Genomic DNA, 6,852 nt, shown 5'->3' with positions numbered 1-6,852 from the left:
GGATAGATGGAAAACTATATTTGTTTTTATTATATACTTTCCAATCTGGTATTATCCATTCTACTTGACTTTTTAAACTGTAGTGAGAGCCCACTAATTTGAGTTTATGGTGAATAAGTACAGAGAGAGACAGGAAACATATGTATATGTATATGTATATGTATATGTATATGTATATGTATATGTATATGTATATGTATATGTATATGTATATATACATATATAGAGGGGGGCTCTGTAAACAAAGGAACTTTATCACACAGCAACACTTATAGGGGTTACGGCAAAAGCCGAGTGGCCCCAAAAATGTGTTAGAGACAAAAACCTAACCTCAAAAACCTACAGATAATGTTGCCACTTTTAAAGACAGAAACTAGAGTTCCTACATAATGGATACAATAAACTAAATAAATCTGGAGCTGCACGGACTTCAAATGAATCTGACTGCAGGCTTATGAGGGTCTTTAAGGGTTCTAATTTGCTGTGGTTTGCATGACTCCCTGAGGCTCATATGTGGCCCCTAGCTGGGTCAGCGTTATGAGATTGGAGGACCTTTGGGAGTTGGTTACAGTTTACAGCCGTTGGTTAACTTCCTAGCCTCTGTCTTCTTCCTGTCCTGGTGGAGATACGATCAAGCAGTAACCACGTGCCCATACACTACAGAACTCCTGTTGCTGTGCTGTACCCTGATGGCTGACCGTAGCCCTTAAAAGCACAAACTAAAATGAACCTCCCTTAAGTTGCTACTTGTGGGGCATTCAGTCACAGTGATGAAAAAAGAATATATAATTCTACCATAAAAATTTGAGCTAGGCAGTGGTGGCGCATGCCTTTGATCCCAGCACTTGGCAGGCAGAGGCAGGAGGATTTCTGAGTTCAAGGCCAGCCTGGTCTACAGAATGAGTTTCAAGTCGGCCAGGGCTACACAGAGAAACCCTGTCTGAAGAACAAAAAAAAAAAAAAAATTAATTGATGGCTTCATATCTTTATCTGAAAAAATCCCCTTAATACCAGAGTAACAGACACTAACAGCTACTGGGTCCTGTAAGTTGGAAGTCAAAAGGTAAGAAACAACCAGGTGTGGCTACAGGACTGTAGTTTCAGTGCTGATGAGCTGATGGCAAGAGGGTCATGAGTTGAAGTCATAAGCACAGCCTGGGCTATGCTGAGTACCAGGTCAAGCTGAATTATGAGATCTTGAGACAGGAAAAAGACACAGACCTTTTAGCAGGGAAAATAAGACTATAGTTCCTCATTATGTCGCCCAGTCTATCTGGCAACTGAAAGTCAAAGGGGAAGTTGTGTCTAAGACACTCAGAGCTTAGTGAAGCCCTCCTGCTTCTCTTCACCCATATCCACATTGCAATGGAGATTTTTAAGACATCGGCTTCCCTCCTGTGTCTTCTAACAAGCTAAGAACGCACTATTCAGCTCATCCAAATGTCTCATCTGCTCACCGGCTACACTTCTCATTGTAAATTAATAGATGGAGATCTTGATTAATACACATCAGTCTCATGGGCTTGATTACATGATCCTTTCTGTGCTGAATGAAAATCCAAGGCTGTGAAAGCACTGAAGCGAGCCTGGAGTCAGACAGCTTTTCTAAAGTGATGGCACTCCAGAGAGAGATGTACGGGCAGCCAGCCAGCCTTTCTCAAAGAAATCCCTCTCTCAACTCTATCACTCTGCTAGTAACAAGTTACTCAAGGTTGTATATGACAAACAGAGTGACAGTGTGTTGGTTTCCAAGAGGGAAGCCTTGGCTGAGGATCCCTGCAGCAAGCTTTAGCTGGTCCTGCAGCCGCTGACTCACTCATTGCCTGCTACTTTGAAAAGAAAATGATTTCTGTCACACAGCCTGGTAGCTACTCCACACCTTCATAGTTCCAAACAACTTGTGGGCTTGATTTTTCATTACTTGTCTTGATGTCGTTCATGCACTCCACACATGATCTGTAGAGCCTACGTTTTAGTGGTCACAAACCTGACAATGGCTCTAGACTCGCAGGGCCCTACGCTCAGAGAAAACACATCATTACATATCAGTGTTTGAAACAGTACTGTGTATAACATATAGTAAGATTGAGAAGGCTAGGCTGACTCCACAACAGGCTCCAAATTGGCAGTTCAGGAGACAAGGCCTAAATCCCTGTTTCCAAGAACTGAGAAAGTCCAGGCAAGTCCAGGTCTCAGAAACTACCCCGCCACCTGGCCTGAAGCAAGGAAAATGGGTCAGCAGCAGTTTCCAGACTTCCTCAGCAACAGTTTTCAGACTCCCCCAGCAACAATTTCTAGTATCCCGAGGCCTCAGCACTGGTTCTGGAATGTCCTTAGAGATAAAGTCAAGATTAAGATAGAGGTCACCTACCCCTCCTCGGAATTCCTCTAATGTGCTTTAAATTCATCCTGCAAGCTCACTTCAGGGTCTCCCTATCTTGGTAATGGGAGTCAGGAGCATGCTGGACTTCTGCAGAATAAAACACTCTGTGTTTACTATTTGAGTTTGGGGCATCATTCTTCAACAAAACATGAACCCTTACAAGATCAACTCAGCCAGGGACAAGTTCATACATATAGTCTCAGTTACCGAGGAAGCTGAGGCAAGAGGATCACTTAAAGCCCAAAAGTTTAAGAACAACTTGACTAACACAGCAAGACACCCATTGCGACACGCTACCTCGCCGATAAGGAGCACGTCACACTCAAGATTCTTCTGACAGCGTCTTTTATTGTTACAGCTCTTTTAGTTAGAAGGATGCAAGATGAAAAACAAAGGAAGGACCCCAAGCCCCAGAATGTACTGACTTATATACTATCAAAGAGACATGATCTGTCCTCATTGGCTTACAGACTGGGGTCTCATTTACATATCCACTGATAGTACTATCAGCGGGAGAATTCGCGCCTACGCATGTGCACAGCTGCAGACACCAAGGCCAAGAAGAACCAGGAACAAGAAGCCAGCGCCATCTTCTAATGGCGAGCGTATAGCTACTTCAGCAAACGCAGCATGGCTCCTAACAACCCATGACAAATGAAACAAATAAAAACTTTAAAAAAAAAAAAAAAAGGAAAAAAAAGATGAATGATTTCATGGGACTCGTGGAGGAAGGCTGTGAAGAACAGTTGAAGGTCATAAGGCAGGCTGGTAGAGGACTGCCAGGGACGGACAGCACACAAGAGTCTGGAGTAAATAACCAGTCAATGGCAGCTCTAGGGGAACGTATTTGTCTTTAAATATTTGCTTTAATTTTAAGTAAAATAGAATTGTGATCAGACTTGCACTTTTCAATAACCCTCCAGGGACAGCGGTGCTGAAATGGAGTACATTAGTACTCTGGAGACAGGGCCTGGTAAAATAATTTAATATTGAACACGTGATACTTGCAGGGGTGAGGACTATTTAGAAGTTAACACGGAAAACGGCGAGTTGTCTGTCCTGCTTTGGTGTTGTGCCATTGTGTTTTGTAACAAAAAGCTAGAACTGATAGGCGCACTTGCACTGGGACACACAAGTGTTTCTGATAATGAAAGGAACATTAAAATATATTACATTTATTGCTCAGTTTTAAACATATGGTTTTGTGTATTTTATACAATTTTAAGGCATGTGATTTTGTAAAGGGGGTACTGGTTGGAAGTGTTGATGCCTACCTAGCAAGTTCTACTGTGTTTGTTAAACTATGCATAAGAGGATCAGTCTGTTTCGGATCCTAGACACCTGAACCCAACCATCAGCAAAGCGTGAGAAACTATGGCTATCTAAATCAGTGCTGTGAGCAGATCCAGGGTACCATTTAGCTTGCAGCATACAACACCGGAAGGCCTGAGTATGAGGGCAACAGGTTGGACACAGGTCAGTAGTCAAAAGCAGTGGCCAGTGATCAGAGACATCGACATTTTACAGCACAGAGTAGAGTCACCTGCAGCGATTGGGTCACAAGGAAATGATCTTCACTCTACATGGTTAGAAAGAAGGCACACCTCCATCAAATGCAGACCCTGTTACTTACTTTGTGAGATTAAGTTCTTTTATGATAGCAGGAATAAATGTAGCCAAGCTAGTTATCTCCAAAATCAAAATGTAATAAAATCCAAGAGCAAGAGGAAATTGCACTTATCAAAGCCTGAACATTTCTTCGAAAATATTTATAAGTCCCTTGTACATATCAAAATAAACTCTGAGTCAGATAGCTTCAGTTCTGGTGTGGTGATGGAGCCTGGCAAGCTGCCAGATATGATTTACCCCTGCATTTATTTCTTGGCTTGCTCTCAGTGGGCATAACTTGTTCTATGAGGAACTAGGCAGTTTCTTCAAGTGAACAAATTCAACACTATTCGTATTTCATCTTCTTTAATTATTTACTGGTTGAAAGGTTGAAGATCCTTTATCCAAGGTGCTGGGTAGAAGTGTTTGGGATTTGGGTTTTTGTGATTTTGTTTTGTTTTCTGGTTTTCACATATTTGCATATAACTAATGATATGTGTTCAGAATAGGACTCAAGTTTATTCATCTTTTATATATACCTCATTCACATCACCTGAAGGTAGTCTTATACAGCATCATTCATGTAGTCTTTTACAACATCATTAGTGCAGATGCATTTTGTAGGGTCATATGAGGTGAGATACTGAATTTTCCTTTTGTGTGCACAAGGTTGAGCACAGTGTTGATGCTCAAAAGGTTGAGGCTTTAAATCTTTTGGGGTTTTGAATTTCTAGAGTAGAAATGTTCAGCCCATAGCTAACACACACAATTAGTGAACATAAAATGTATTTAAATAGCCTGGGGATGGTGGCACAGACATGTGGTCCCCTTGTTGGAGACAAAAAGAGAAGGAACATAAGTCTGACATCAGTGCATCTGTCTCACAATTGCCTTGTGATGGCTACATGATAGATAGGTAGACAGATAAGCAGGAAGCATTTAAATGAAAGGATTTGGATTTAAACATAAACATAAAATACTAAGGCACTAAAAAGAGAGACACCTAATGTAACACCTTCATGAACAATGTGTGCAGTTGCTGGAGGTATTAATTTTCTATTTGAGCATTTGGATGAAAATAAAATGGCATGTTATTAGAAACAGATTTCATCAGAGTAGTTTACTAGATAAATCAACAGGAACAAAGCATTAGAGAATCCTGATTGACATGCCACATAAAAGTGATTTTGAGATGTGGATTATTTTCTTGGTTTTTAAGAACCTTGCGTAAAATGTCAGCCTATGTTAAGGTGGCTTTATGTTAAGCCTTACAGTGGTACAAAGGACACCAACTCCACCTTCTGTCAGGCAAGCAACCTCAAAGCAGCTCAAAAGCTCTGGGAGCTCAAAGTGTGGTGGGAAAGAATGGAAGGGCTTCAGAAGGCAGAAATCACAAGGTCCATGTTTCACAGAGGACACTGCTGAAAAGTTACTATGGATATTGCATTTTTGTCAAAGCTCTCAGGGTGATTTAATACATGAAGTCCTTTCCTTTTTTTTTTTTTTTTTTTTTTTTTTTTTTAATGGTTTCATTGTTTGAGAACTTTGTGCATGCATTTAATGTGTTCAGTCAATTCCTCCTCAGGTCCCATCACCTCCCGCTTCCTAACTTCATGTTGGTTGGTTGGTTGGTTGGTTGGTTGGTTGGTTGGTTAGTTTGGGGTTTAGGGGATTTTGGTTTTGGTTTTGGTTTGGTTTTTGGTTTTTGATTTTTGGTTTGGTTTTTTGGTTATTCAACACAGTGTTTCTCTGTAACAGTCCTGACTTCCTAGGACTCACTCTATAGACCAGACTGGCCTTGAACTCACAGAGATCCACCTGCCTCTGCCTCCCAAATGCTAGAATTAAAAGTGTGCACCAACACTGTCTGGTAACTTCGTGAGTCTACTTGTGCTTCATGGAACATCTACTAGAACATGAGTAGCTTTTCAAAAATGGTATCCCAGAAGACAATTGACTCTCCCTCAACAGCTATCCATTGCCAAAGTCTCCTCCTTGAGGGTGGGGCTCCATCAGCTCCTTCCTGCCCATTGCCAGCTTCACCTTGTGTAGACAGATCCCTTCTAGCGTGTTCATAACGTTGAGGCATCATTTTAAGGTCTGACTCTGTCATCTCACTTACCGAATGTACTGTTCTCACAATATTTATCCCTACCTGGATGATTTCCGTAAAAAGGAAAAAAAAAAAAAAAAAAAAAAAACTTGTAAATCCTCTGCTCCAAAACTTTTGAAATCTACTGGAAGTTGCCTACAGTTTTCTGAGCTACAGAACAACCTATGAAAGCAACTCAAAGGAGGGGGACTTACTTTGAGTCACAACTTGAGGGTACAGTCTACCATGGCAGGAAAGCCATGATGGTCACTCACATTTTGCCCAGACAGGAAGCAGCATGAGAAAACATGGTACTCAGCTCATGTTTTTTTTATTCATTCTGAGATCCCAATCCATGAAATGGTGGCACTCACTCAGTTAAACCTCTCTACAAATGCCCTGACAAACATGCCCCAGAGCTGTGTCTCATATGCTTAAATGAGAATGGCCCCCATAGGCTCGTATGTTTGGACGCTTGGTTCCCAGTTGGAGGGAACGATTAGGAGGTGTGGCCTTGCTTGGATAAAATGTGGCCTTGTTTAGAGATGTGTTACTGGGCATGCTTTGAGGTTCCAAAAGCATATACCAGCCTGTTTTTAATTTCTTTTTCTTCTGTGTCCTTATGGACCAGATGTAAGTTCTCAGCTACTGTCCCAGTGCCATACTGCTTGCCTGCCACTATGCTTCCTGTCATGATGATCATGGCAATTCCCCAATTAGATGCTTTCTTTTATTAGCTAGCTGCCTGGGTCATGATCTCTCTTCATAA

The sequence above is a fragment of the Arvicanthis niloticus genome, chromosome 3 (assembly GCF_011762505.2).
Source record: "Arvicanthis niloticus isolate mArvNil1 chromosome 3, mArvNil1.pat.X, whole genome shotgun sequence".
In the NCBI taxonomy this organism is placed as follows: domain Eukaryota; kingdom Metazoa; phylum Chordata; class Mammalia; order Rodentia; family Muridae; genus Arvicanthis; species Arvicanthis niloticus.
Note: the sequence above shows the minus strand (reverse complement) of the source record.